Below are 13,403 nucleotides of genomic sequence, written 5' to 3' on the forward strand. Positions count from 1 at the left end.
CCTTCTGGCGTGAGACATTTTTGTTGCTATTGTTGTTGAGAGACTTTAGTGACTATTTCTCTTTCACTGGAAGGGGTGTGTGTGTGTGTGTATGTGTGTGTGTGTGTGTGTGTGTGTGTGTGTATCAGATGAATTGTTCATCTGATCTTGATTTAACTTTGGTAAGTGGTAACGATTGAGAAAATTATCCATGTTTTTTGGAGATTTTTTAAAAATTATAGGAGTATAGGCTTTTAGTGTTTGACCTAATTATTCTTAATTCCCTCAGTTTATTGTTGTTTTTTTTAATTTAATTTTTTATTTTCTTTTTTTAATGTATTTCTTTTTTTTAATTTTTTTTATTCGAAATAATTTATTTACATTTCAAATGATTTCCCCTTTTCTAGCCCCCCTTCCCCGAAAGTCCCATAAGCCCCCTTCTCTTCCCCTGTCCTCCCTCCCACCCCTTCCCAGTTCCCTGTTCTGGTTTTGCCGAATACTGTTTCACTGAGTCTTTCCAGAACCAGGGACCGCTCCTCCTTTCTTCTTGTATCTCATTTGATGTGTGGATTATGTTTTGGGTATTCCAGTTTTCTAGGTTAATAACCACTTATTAGTGAGTGCATACCATGATTCACCTTTTGAGTCTGGGTTACCTCACTTAGTATGATGTTCTCTAGCTCCATCCATTTGCCTAAGAATTTCATGAATTCGTTGTTTCTAATGGCTGAATAGTACTCCATTGTGTAGATATACCACATTTTTTGCATCCACTCTTCTGTTGAGGGATACCTGGGTTCTTTCCAGCATCTGGCAATTATAAATAGGGCTGCTATGAACATGGTAGAGCATGTATCCTTATTACATTGTGGGGAATCCTCTGGGTATATGCCCAGGAGTGGTATAGCAGGATCTTCTGGAAGTGAGGTGCCCAGTTTTCGGAGGAACCGCCAGACTGATTTCCAGAGTGGTTGTACCAATTTGCAACCCCACCAGCAGTGGAGGAGTGTTCCTCTTTCTCCACACCCTCTCCAACACCTGCTGTCTCCTGAATTTTTAATCTTAGCCATTCTGACTGGTGTAAGATGAAATCTTAGTGTTGTTTTGATTTGCATTTCCCTAATGACTAATGAAGTTGAGCATTTTTTAAGATGCTTCTCCGCCATCCGAAGTTCTTCAGGTGAGAATTCTTTGTTTAACTCTGTACCCCATTTTTTAATAGGGTTGTTTGGTTTTCTGGAGTCTAACTTCTTGAGTTCTTTATATATATTGGATATTAGCCCTGCATCTGATGTAGGATTGGTGAAGATCTTTTCCCAATTTGTTGGTTGCCGATCTGTTCTCTTGATGGTGTCCTTTGCCTTACAGAAACTCTGTAACCTTATGAGGTCCCATTTGTCAATTCTTGCTCTTAGAGCATACGCTATTGGTGTTCTGTTCAGAAACTTTCTCCCTGTACCAATGTCCTCAAGGGTCTTCCCCAGTTTCTTTTCTATTAGCTTCAGAGTGTCTGGCTTTATGTGGAGGTCCTTGATCCATTTGGAGTTGAGCTTAGTACAAGGAGACAAGGATGGATCAATTCCCATTCTTCTGCATGCTGACCTCCAGTTGAACCAGCACCATTTGTTAAAAAGGCTATCTTTTTTCCATTGGATGTTTTCAGCCTCTTTGTTGAGGATCAAGTGGCCATAGGTGTGTGGGTTCATTTCTGGATCTTCAATCCTGTTCCATTGACCTCCTGCCTGTCACTGTACCAATACCATGCAGTTTTTAACACTATTGCTCTGTAGTATTGCTTGAGGTCAGGGATACTGATTCCCCCAGAATTTCTTTTGTTGCTGAGAATAGTTTTAGCTATCCTGGGTTTTTTGTTGTTCCAGATGAATTTGATAATTGCTCTTTCTAACTCTGTGAAGAATTGAGTTGGGATTTTGATGGGTATTGCATTGAATCTGTATATTGCTTTTGGCAAAATGGCCATTTTAACTATATTGATTCTACTGATCCATGAGCATGGGAGGTTTTCCCATTTTTTGAGGTCTTCTTCCATTTCCTTCTTCAGAGTCTTGAAGTTCTTGTCATACAGATCTTTCACATGTTTGGTAAGAGTCACCCCAAGATACTTTATATTGTTTGTGGCTATTGTGAAGGGGGTCATTTCCCTAATTTCTTTCTCAGCCTGCTTATCCTTTGAGTATAGGAAGGCCACTGATTTGCTTGTGTTGATTTTATAACCTGCCACTTTGCTGAAGTTGTTTATCAGCTGTAGGAGCTCTCTAGTGGAGTTTTTTGAGTCACTTAGGTAGACTATCATGTCGTCTGCAAATAATGATAGTTTGACTTCCTCCTTTCCAATTTGTATCCCTTTGACCTCCTTATGTTGTCGAATTGCCCGAGCTAGTACCTCAAGTACAATATTGAAAAGATAAGGAGAAAGGGGGCAGCCTTGTCTGGTCCCTGATTTCAGTGGGATTGCTTCAAGTTTCTCTCCATTTAATTTGATGCTGGCTACCGGTTTGCTGTATATTGCTTTTACTATGTTTAGGTATGGGCCTTGAATTCCTGTTCTCTCCAAGACTTTAAGCATGAAAGGATGCTGAATTTTGTCAAATGCTTTTTCAGCATCCAATGAAATGACCATGTGGTTTTGTTCTTTGAGTTTGTTTATGTAGTGGATTGTATTGATGGATTTCCGTATGTTGAACCAACCCTGCATTCCCGGGATAAAGCCTACTTGATCATGGTGGATGATCGTTTTGATGTGTTCTTGGATTCGGTTGGCAAGAATTTTATTGAGTATTTTTGCATTGATGTTCATAAGGGAAATTGGTCTGAAGTTCTCTTTCTTTGTTGGATCTTTGTGTGGCTTTGGTATCAGCGTAATTGTGGCTTCGTAGAAGGAATTGGGTAGTGTTCCTTCTGTTTCTATTTTTGTGGAATAGTTTGAAGAGTATTGGTGTTAACTCTTCTTTGAAGGTCTGGTAGAATTCTGCACTGAAGCCATCTGGTCCTGTGCTTTTTTTGGTTGGAAGACTTTCTATGACTCCTTCTATTTCTTTAGGCTTTATGGGACTGTTTAGATGGTCTAGTTGGTCCTGATTTAATTTTGGTATTTGGTATCTGTCAAGGAAATTGTCCATTTCCTCCAGATTCTCCAGTTGTGTTGAGTACAGGCTCTTGTAGTAGGATCTGATGACTTTTTGGATTTCCTCAGTTTCCGTTGTTATATCTCCCTTTTCATTTCTAAGTTTGTTAATTTGGATACTTTCTCTGAGCCCTTTGGTCAGTCTGGCTAAGGGTTTATCTATCTTGTTGATTTTCTCAAAGAACCAGCTCCTGGTTTTGTTGATTTTTTGTATGGTTCTCTTTGTTTCTACTTGATTGATTTCGGCCCTGAGTTTGATGATTTCCTGCCTTCTACTCCTCCTGGGTGAAATAGCTTCTTTTTGTTCTAGGGCTTTCAGGTGTGTCATTAAGCTGGTAATGTATGCTCTCTCCATTTTCTTTTTGTAGGCACTCAGGGCTATGAGTTTTCCTCTTAGCACTGCTTTCATTGTGTCTCATAGATTTGGGTATGTTGTGTTTTCATTTTCATTGTGTTCTAAAAAGTCTTTAATTTCTTTCTTTATTTCTTCCTTGACCAAGGTATCATTGAGTAGAGTATTGTTCAATTTCCACGTGTATGTGGGTTTTCTATTGTTTCTGTTGCTATTGAAGACCACTTTTACTCCATAGTGATCAGATAGGAGGCATGGGATTAGTTCGATCTTCTTATATTTGTTGAGGTCTGTCTTGTGACCAATTATATGGTCGATTTTGGAGAAGGTACCATGAGGTGCTGAAAAAAAGGTATATTCTTTTGTTTTAGGATAGAATGTTCTATATATATCTGTTAAATCTAATTGGTCCAAAGCTTCAATTAGTTTCATTGTGTCCTTGTTTAGTTTCTGTTTTCCTGATCGGTCCACTGAAGAAAGTGCAGTGTTGAAGTCACCCACAATTATTGTGTTAGGTGCAATGTGTGCTTTGAGTTTTAATAAAGTTTCTTTTATGAAAGAAGGTGCCCTTGCATTTGGAGCATAGATGTTCAGGATTGAGAGTTCTTCTTGTTGTATTTTTCCTTTGACCAGCAAGAAGTGTCCCTCAGAGTCTCTTTTGATGACTTTGGGTTGAAAGTCAATTTTATCTGATATTAAAATGGCTACTCCAGCTTGTTTCCTGAGACCATTTGCTTGTAAAATTGTCTTCCAGCCTTTTACTCTAAGGTAGTGTTTGTCTTTGACCCTGAGGTGTGTTTCCTGTAAGCAGCAAAATGTAGGGTCCTGTTTACGTATCCAGTCAGTTAGTCTGTGTCTTTTTATTGGGGCATTAAGTCCATTGATATTAAGAGATATTAAGGAATAGTGATTGTTACTTCCTATCATTTTTGTCGTTATTTTTTAAATTTGATTGCTTAACTTCTTTTGGGTTTGATGAAAGGTTACTATCTTGCTTTTTCCAGGGTGAAGTTTCCCTCCTTGTATTGGTGTTGTCCTCCTATTATCCTTTGTAGGGCTGGGTTTGTGGATAGATATTGGGTAAACTTGGTTTTGTCATGGAATATCTTAGTTTCTCCATCTATAGTGATTGAGAGTTTTGCTGGATATAGTAGTTTTGGTTGGCATTTGTGTTCTTTTAGAGTCTGCATGAGATCTGCCCAGGACCTTCTAGCCTTCATAGTCTCAGGTGAAAAGTCTGCTGTGATTCTTATAGGTCTTCCTTTATATGTTACTTGGCCTTTTTCTCTTACTGTCTTTAATATTCTTTCTTTGTTTAGAACATTTGGTGTTTTGATTATTATGTGACGGGAAGTATTTCTGTTCTGGTCCAGTCTGTTTGGAGTTCTGTGGGCTTCTTGTATATTCATGGGCATCTCTCTCTTTAGGTTAGGGAAGTTTTCTTCCATAATTTTATTGAAGATATTTGCTGGCCCTTTAAGTTGTAAATCTTCACTCTCATCTATGCCTATAATCCTTAGGTTTGGTCTTCTCATTGTGTCCTGGATTTCCTGGATATTTTGGGTTACAAACTTTTTGCATTTTGCATTTTCTTTAACTGTTGAGTCCATGGTTTCTATGGAATCTTCAGCATCTGAGATTCTTTCTTCTATCTCTTGTATTCTGTTGTTGATATTTGCATCTCTGTCCCCCGATTTCTTCCCAAGGCTTTCTATCTCCAAAGTTGTCTCCCTTTGAGTTTTCTTAGTTGTTTCTACTTCTGATTTTAGATCCTGGATGGTTTTGCTTAGCTCCTTCACTTGCATGTTTGTGTTTTCCTGTAATTCTTTAAGAGATTTTTGTGTTTCCTTTTTCTTGACCTCAGCCTGTTGACCAAAGTTCTCCTGTATTTCTTTAAGAGATTTTTGTGTTTCGTCTTTCATGACCTCAGCCTGTTGACCAAAGTTCTCCTGTATTTCTTTAAGTGTTTTTTGCATTTCCTCCTTGTTGGCTTTTGTATTCTCCTGGATTTCTTTCAATGATTTTTGTGTTTCCCTTGCAAGGGCTTCTAACTTTTGATCCATTTTCTCCTGAATTTCTTTAAGTATGTCCTTCATGTGTTCCTGTACCAGCATCATGACCAGTGATTTTAAATCCAAATCTTGTTTTACTGGTGTGATGGGGTATCCAGGACATGTTGGTAGAGGAGAATTGGGTTCAGATGTTGCCATATTGCCTTGATTTCTGTTAGTGACGTTCCTGCGTTTGCCTTTTGCCATCTAGTTCTCACTGGTGTTAGTTTGTCTTGTCAGTGCTGAACTCACCAGTGCAAGCTGGCCCTTCCCAGTTGGCCTCTGGTGCACAGCTTACCTCCTGCACTGCTTGTAGACAGGGTGCTGCTGCCCAGGCTGTTCAGATCCCAAAGCAGGCACCCGAAGGCTCCCGCTGGGGCCCGCTGGATTCACTGGAGCACACTGACTTCTCCCAGCTGGCCTCCCGGAAGCCCAGCTAGCCACTTGCAGGACTTGGAGATGTGGTGCTGCCGCCCAGGCTGATCTGGATCCGGAAGCGGAGGGAGTAGAGCTGAGGGCTTCTGCCTGAGGCCTTGCCCCAGATTGTGTCTGTGGAGCAGATGGACCCCGTGTGCACCCCCAGGGAATGCCGATGGTGTATGCTGCTCTGATCTCCCCTGTGTTCCGCTCACTCCGCTGGGCAGCCGATCCGCCAAGCCAACCGGGCTGTCGCACACAAGGTTAGCCTGGCCGCCCAGTCCCTGAGTCCAGGCAAAAGCCTGGGAGGCCAAGGTCCGAGCAAAGTTCCCCTAGGGCTGTGACTGTTAATTGGGTCCGCCAGGTGACTAGGATGGCGGGCGTGCGCACCCGCGCTCCCTGAAAGCGCCGGGAGAGTCTGCTGTGCTAACAATCCCCTGGGCGGGTTGACTCACAGATGGCCCACCAAGCCGCCCAGTCCTTGGGGTCAGTCCTGTGCCTTTTGGGGCCTGGACCCCCGCTTTGTTAGCCTTAGGCTATGCCTGTTACAGGTCTGCCCGCCAGAGCTCTCTGTCGTCCTGCAGGCAAAATGCAATTTTTTATTTTCTATAGTCCTTGTTTCCATTCCATATGATCCCCCCTTTCCTGGTTCTCCCTTCCCCATAAGTCCCATAAGCCCTCTTCCCTCCACTCATTCCCCAATCAACCTCCTCCCACTTCTCTGTCTTGGTACTCCCCTACAATGCTGCATCAAGTCTTTCCAGGACCAGGGCCCTCTCCTTCCTTCTTCTTGGGAATGATTTGATATGTGAATTGTGTCTTGGGTATTCAGAGTTTCTGGGCTAATATCCACTTATGAGTGACTGCATTCCATTTTTTTTTTGTTTTGGTTTGGTTTGGTTTTTCTGAGACAAGGTTTCTCTGTGTAGCCCTGGCTGTCCTGGAACTCACTCAGTAGACCAGGCTGGCCTCAAACTCAGAAATCTGCCTGCCTCTGCCTCCCAAGTGCTGGGACTAAAGGTGTGCGCCACCACCGCCCGGCTCCTCAGTTTGTTGTTATTTCCTCTTTTTCATTTCTGATTTTGTTAATTTGGATATTTTCTCTTTTAGTTAATTTGGATAAAAAATTTTCTGACTTGGTTTTTCAAAGAACCAACTCTTTGTTTCATTGATTCTTTTTATTGTCCTCTTTGTTTCTATTTGCTTTCAGCCCTTGGTTTTTTTATTTGTTGACATCTACTTTCCCTGCCCCCCCATGACTTCTTTTTGTTCGAGAGCTTGCAGGTATTCTTTTAAGTTACTAGTATGACTTCTCTCTTTTTTTATTCTTCTCTCATACAATACATACCAACTGTACTTTCCTCTTCCACTACTTCTCCCAGTCTCCCAAACCCCCTCTCCAATTTCTGTGTAGTCTATTATTTTTGTTATATATTAAAATGGCTATTCCAGCTTGTTCTTGTCCATTTGTATGGAATATCTTTTTTCAAATCTTCTACCCTGCGATTGGAAATGTATATCCTTGATATGTGTATTTCTTACATGTAACAGAAGGATGGATCTTGTTTTTGCATCCATTCTGTTCGTCTGCTGTGTCTTTTTATTGGGGAATTGAGCAATACCAATGACCTGTGATTGTTAACTCCTGCTATGTTATTGCTGGTGGTGATGATAATGGTGTGTGTGTGTGTGTGTGTATGTGCCTCTTTATTTGAGTTTGGTAGTCTGTGTATTTTTTATTCCCTGAATTTTCATAGATGTTGTTAACCTTCTTAGGTTTAAGTTTTCCTTCTAGCACTCTCTATAGGGCTATATTCACAGATAAATATTGCCTAAATTTGTTTTTTTTTTATGGAATATCTTAATTTCTCCATCGATAGAGACTTAAAATGTTTCTGGGTATAGTAGTGTGTGTAGGCATCTGTGACCTCTTAGAGTCTGCAGCACATTTGTCCAGCCCTTTTGGTGTTTAGAGTGTCCATTGAGAAGTTAAGCATAATTTTAATAGGTCTGACTTTATATGCTACTTGGATTTTTTTCTTTTACAACTTTTAATATTCTTTCTTTGCTCTGTACGTTTAATGTTTTGATAATTATGTGGCAGGAAATATTTTTTTCGGTCCACTCTAATTGGTGTTTTGTTTGTTTCTTGCATGTTTATAGGCATCTTCTTCATTAGCTTAAGAACATTTTCTTCTATGATTTTATTGAATATATATATATACTGGACCTTTGAGTTACAACTATTATCCTTAGGTTTGGTCTTTTCATAGTGTCTCAGATTACCTGGATATTTTGTGTCAGGTATTTTTTCTATAGTATCTTCAATGTCTGAGACTCTCTTCTATAGCTCAGGAAGCTTGCTTCTGTGGTTTCTGTTGAAATTCCTAAGGTTTTTATTTTCAAAATTCCTTCAGTTTGGGTTTTCTTTAGTGATTCTGTTTCTTTTTTCATGTCTTGAACAATTTTGTTTCCTTCTATTTTGCTTTTGTTTGTTTGTTTTTTGTTTCCCTTCTTGGATTTGTTTAAGAGATTAATTCATTTTCTCTAATTTTCTGTGTTTTCTTGCATTTCTTTCAAGGTTTTATTCACTTACTCTTTAAGGATCTCTATCATCTTTATAGAGTTGGTTTTAAGGACTTTTCCTTGTACTCTTGCTATGTTGGAATATTCAGAGCCTGTTGTGGTAGGATAACTGGGCTCTGGTGGAGACATATTGCCCTGGCTGGTTTTTATTGAGTTTTTATGATAGTGTCTAAGTATCTGGGTTTAGGATATTTAAAGATGTTGCTGTTGATTGGATCCAGGGAAACAGAAAGCCTAACAAGTGTTTAATAAACACTAATTTCTTTTCCAATATACCTTTTTTAAAGTGGTGTTTCTTGATCTGTTTTTCCATGCATAGTATTATATCCTATAACATTTTTTTCTGCTGACATTAAAACAAGTATGTCTTATTAATTTTTTAGCAACTGTATGTATTCTGGAAATTTCATTTTATATATTTTCGATTTAACTGCATAATTTTTTCATGAAATATTCACTTACTATTTTGTGTATGAAGACACTATTAATCTGTATAACCAACTGGGGCTCAGAAGTCAGAGTTCTTTAGTTTACATCGCAACCCTTCCTCTTATTTTCAGTGTGACTTTGAGCAAGTCATTTAACCTTCCTCTGCAGTTCTGCATAATTACTACCTCATCTTCAAAGGATTAAATTTCAGGTCATAGGAATTAGCATTTAAAATATTCAGAATAGTTCTAGCATAGAGTAAGCTTTCAGTAAATATTAGCTTTTACTTTTATGATAACTAAAAAGAAAAAGCAAGTCTAAAAGTTTCTCTTTTGTGGACCTTTTTTTGTGAGGAATGGAATGTTGTGTCCCTTCAAACTCATGTTAGGATCTAATTCTCCAAAGTGATATCATTAGGAGATGAGGTATTTGGGTAAGACCACGAGAAGAGAACTCCTATGAATGGGATTGGTGTTCTAATAAAAAGGTATGTGAGTACATGCTTTGTCTGTCACTGTCACCTGAGGATGTGATGAGAGGATGGGCAGTTTAAATCAGGAAGCAGAACTCCCCACATATCAGGTCAACTAGCACACTGATCTCAGATATCTTGGCATTCTGGACTATGAACAATAAATTTATGCTTTTAAGTTACCCAGTCAATAGTAATTTCTTAGAGCAACTTGAATAATACCGATGCTCTTAGTATTTTTTTTAATATTAGAAAAATCTGCTGTAGGTATAAATCATTTAATGTCAAGGTAATAATACCAAACTGTGTCATTTGAGATTTTCATACAAATGATTAGAATGTTTTCTTCATCTCTAGGTGTTCAGGTGATGAGAAGGGGACCTGCTAGTAGGATCTGGAATCAGAGAAGACTGTGAGTAGGCTAAAAAATGTGAGTCTTTTGAAAGACTTATTTTATTTGTATCTGTGTGTATGTCTGTGTGTTTACATGCAAACCTGTGTGTGGGTACCCTTGGAGGCCAGAAGAGATTCCTGGTCCCCTGGACCTACCTACCCATCATAGGCGCTAGGGAAGAAACTCACGTCACATGAAGGAACAGTAAGCATTCTTAACCCGAGACATTTTGCCAGACCCAATGGTAGTTTTCGTTACCATTGCTACCATTTGTTACCATTCATAGTGAATCTAGTGGCCATTCATACAAGAGGACATAATACTCTAAGTCCTCTTTTCTCCTACCTGTCTGTTTTTGTCTGTGCTCCCTAAATTAAAGAAAAGTAATGTGTGAAGTAGTCTGTTGATAGACAGTGTGGGCTTGGGGTCCGGTAAAAGATGTCAAGAGCATTGGTCATGACAATGTGCAGTCTGAAAAATTTTGCAGTTTCAGGAAATTATATATGATTCTTTAACAATAAACATATGCTTATCCACCACTGAGAACGACTGGCAGGCAAGTACATAAAACGTAACCGATACTTGAAGTATAAAAGGTACACAGCCTATTCTAATTGACTGGAAATCCACTGGCTTGTATAGACTCTAGGTTTGCTTAAGTAGTGTGTTCTATGTCTAGTTAATTTTAGTGTGTAATGTTTTTGTTTGTAAGTTTTTATAATAAAAACATATTTAATCTTTTTAGAAAGAAAAGTCTTTTGTAGAGATTGATGATGATTGAAGTGGAAGATATTTTGAGGTGTGCTATGTGTCTTGAATATATATTAATTTTGTGATTTTTTTACAGAAGCCAATAGTCTCTTAAGTGGAGAAATCATTCTCCACATGAAAATGTTATTTTAACCTACATCCAATAATTTTATCCATAGTAGCTATTGACTCTAAGGTTTAGGCATTGGGTTATGTCCCATAAATAGGTGAATTGGTTGCACAATCTATATGATGACATACTTGTGCAATGAGCAAAAATATCAACATCATATTTGATTGTTGAGAAACTGAAAATGTTTCTAGCATCACATCCCTTAAAGAACCTCTGTTATTTATTCTGGAGATTTTTTGTTCACCAAGACAATGCTCCTAGCTTTTTTTCCATATCTTTTTTAATGGAAAAGCCTTGATTTTCATCTTGAAATTCAGCTTCCTCTTATATTCTTGTGGGTTTGGGCACAAACTCAGTTCCCACTGGAGTAGCCTTGACACATTTATTCCTCTCTTCTGCTAACAAATATTATTCAATGGGTTCTTAAATTTGAGTGCACAGATAGCCCCCTTTCCCGAGCTTGGCTTCTTCATTTCTTGCAACTGTACCAATAGGGAGCATGATGGTGTTTCTGTTTATTTTTATTGCTGTACTTATTTAGATCTCCAGGGTTCTGCTTATAAATTTAATAAGAAAACTTGTTTTCACTCATTCTGACTCTTAGTCATCTCCAGATCTATCCAGCTTTCTAAACTCGATAGAATCAATTAAAAAGATTGCTCAATTTCCCTTTCTTTATATCTCTGACAAAATAATGGAACCAGGAACCTATAAAGTTCCATTAAGAGTACATAAATCCTTTCCTGGCTCCTACTAAAAACGTTTCCCATGTTTCTCTTTATCTACTGGCTTATTGTTGTTTTTATACCAGGCTGATGGAAGTTTAATGTTAAGTGCTTCATTAATAATGTTTTGTGCTTCAGAGAAAAATTTGAAACAGATAAATCTTGACAGTGAACAGAACTTATTTATTTTATTCTTTGTATTAACATCACAGGGAATGTTAAAAAAGGAGACAGCTTTGTTTGTTCTTCAAGATATAAAAAGCAGTATTTCACAAACCATAGGCACAGAAATAGAATTAATTAGTAGAAGGATAATAATGGTTTTAGAAATGGAACATAAATGTTTGCTTCTATCAGTAATGAAAGGATAAAAAATCACTGTATTGAAAGAAGACAAAAAATTCATGTATTTCCTGGAATGATAGGGCATGCTCATGAGTGTGTTAACAATTTGTGCAGAAAAATAATTAAAATAGAAAATGTCTAGTTTCATTTTCTTTATTTGAAAACAATTTATGATTCTCACTGGCTATATTTGTCAGCAATTCATTTTCTAGTAAAAAATAACCTTGGCTTAGTTTTCTATTCATTTTGGTACTCTATATTTTTTTCTAATTGATTCATGTGTCAGTTAAAATAGAGTTATCTTTTTCTATTTCAAGTAACTTTCCATCCCCAACTCTGTGCCCTTGCCTCCATACACAATCAAAGCACCAGATGTAACCTTGAATCATATAAATAACATACCCAACACTAGATAAGCCTTTTGTACATTACATATGTGGCAAATCACTAAGAGATGTCACCATGAATACTCTCAGTGAGGGCAACTCCCTCCTTGCTGAGTATTCCACTTTACTTGTGTGACTTTAGGGCTTTTTATTATTAGCTGTTCATTACCATAAACAATAAACAACTTAAAACAAGAAAAAAAGGTTACTTTGCCTCCCTACAATCAAGTTTATTTAGAGGATTCAGTCTATAATCAACTGAGTCTGTCTCTTTGGGCCCATGATGAGAAAGAAGTGTACAGTGGGACAAAGCTGCTTTCCTCCTGACCAGCAGGGGGTAAGCAAAATAAACATGAAATTGTAGGCTTAATATGTCTTTTTTGGGGCATGTCCTTGGTGACCTATAGACCTCCCATTTGGCTTTGCATTTTAAGGTTTCTATCAGCCTCTAATAGTAGCAAGCTTGGGGTTAAGAATTTAACATAGACATTTGGGTATTACTCTAGGTCTACACTACAACATCTGTTACTGAGAAATCATCTAGAAATGCAAGAAAGGTCAGAAATACACTTTTACTAGTGTTAGTGGGCTGAGATTCTGTGATAATGATCACACACACACACACACACACACACACACACACACACTTTAAACCAACACTTTATTATCAGCTGTCAGGCATGCAAGCAAGGCTCTGTTGGATTACCCACTCTGTAGGAAGACCATCAGTTAACTGCAAATGTATGTGTGGGTTTTGATGTGTCAGGATGCAGAAGTGCTCAGCCAAGCCTAAAATTCAAATTAGTCATCAGAAACTAATGAATGATTACTGCTTTATTTCACTAAGTTTTGAGGCGTCTGTTTGCATGGGAAACTGCAATAGAGCTTATCAGGCATGTTCTTGGTCCTCATGAAAATGGTTTATAGTCATATTCTTCATGGACATACCTTTTCAACTTTCTGTTCCTTCCCATATCTCTTCCCTTTTATTTGAAAGCTTAAAGTTACTTACACTCAGGGGTTTGCAACCCCATAGGAAGAACAATATCAACCAACCAGATTCCCCAGAGCTCCCAGGAACTAAACCACCAACCAAGGGGTACACATGGCTCTGGCTGCATATGTAGCAGAGGACAGCCTTGTCAGACATCAATGGGAGGAGAGGTCCTTGGTCTTATGAGAAGGTTCAATAGATGCCCCAGTATAGGGGAATCAAGGGTGGGGAGGTGAGAGTGGGTG

Source organism: Apodemus sylvaticus, chromosome X (assembly GCF_947179515.1).
Source record: "Apodemus sylvaticus chromosome X, mApoSyl1.1, whole genome shotgun sequence".
Classification (NCBI taxonomy): domain Eukaryota; kingdom Metazoa; phylum Chordata; class Mammalia; order Rodentia; family Muridae; genus Apodemus; species Apodemus sylvaticus.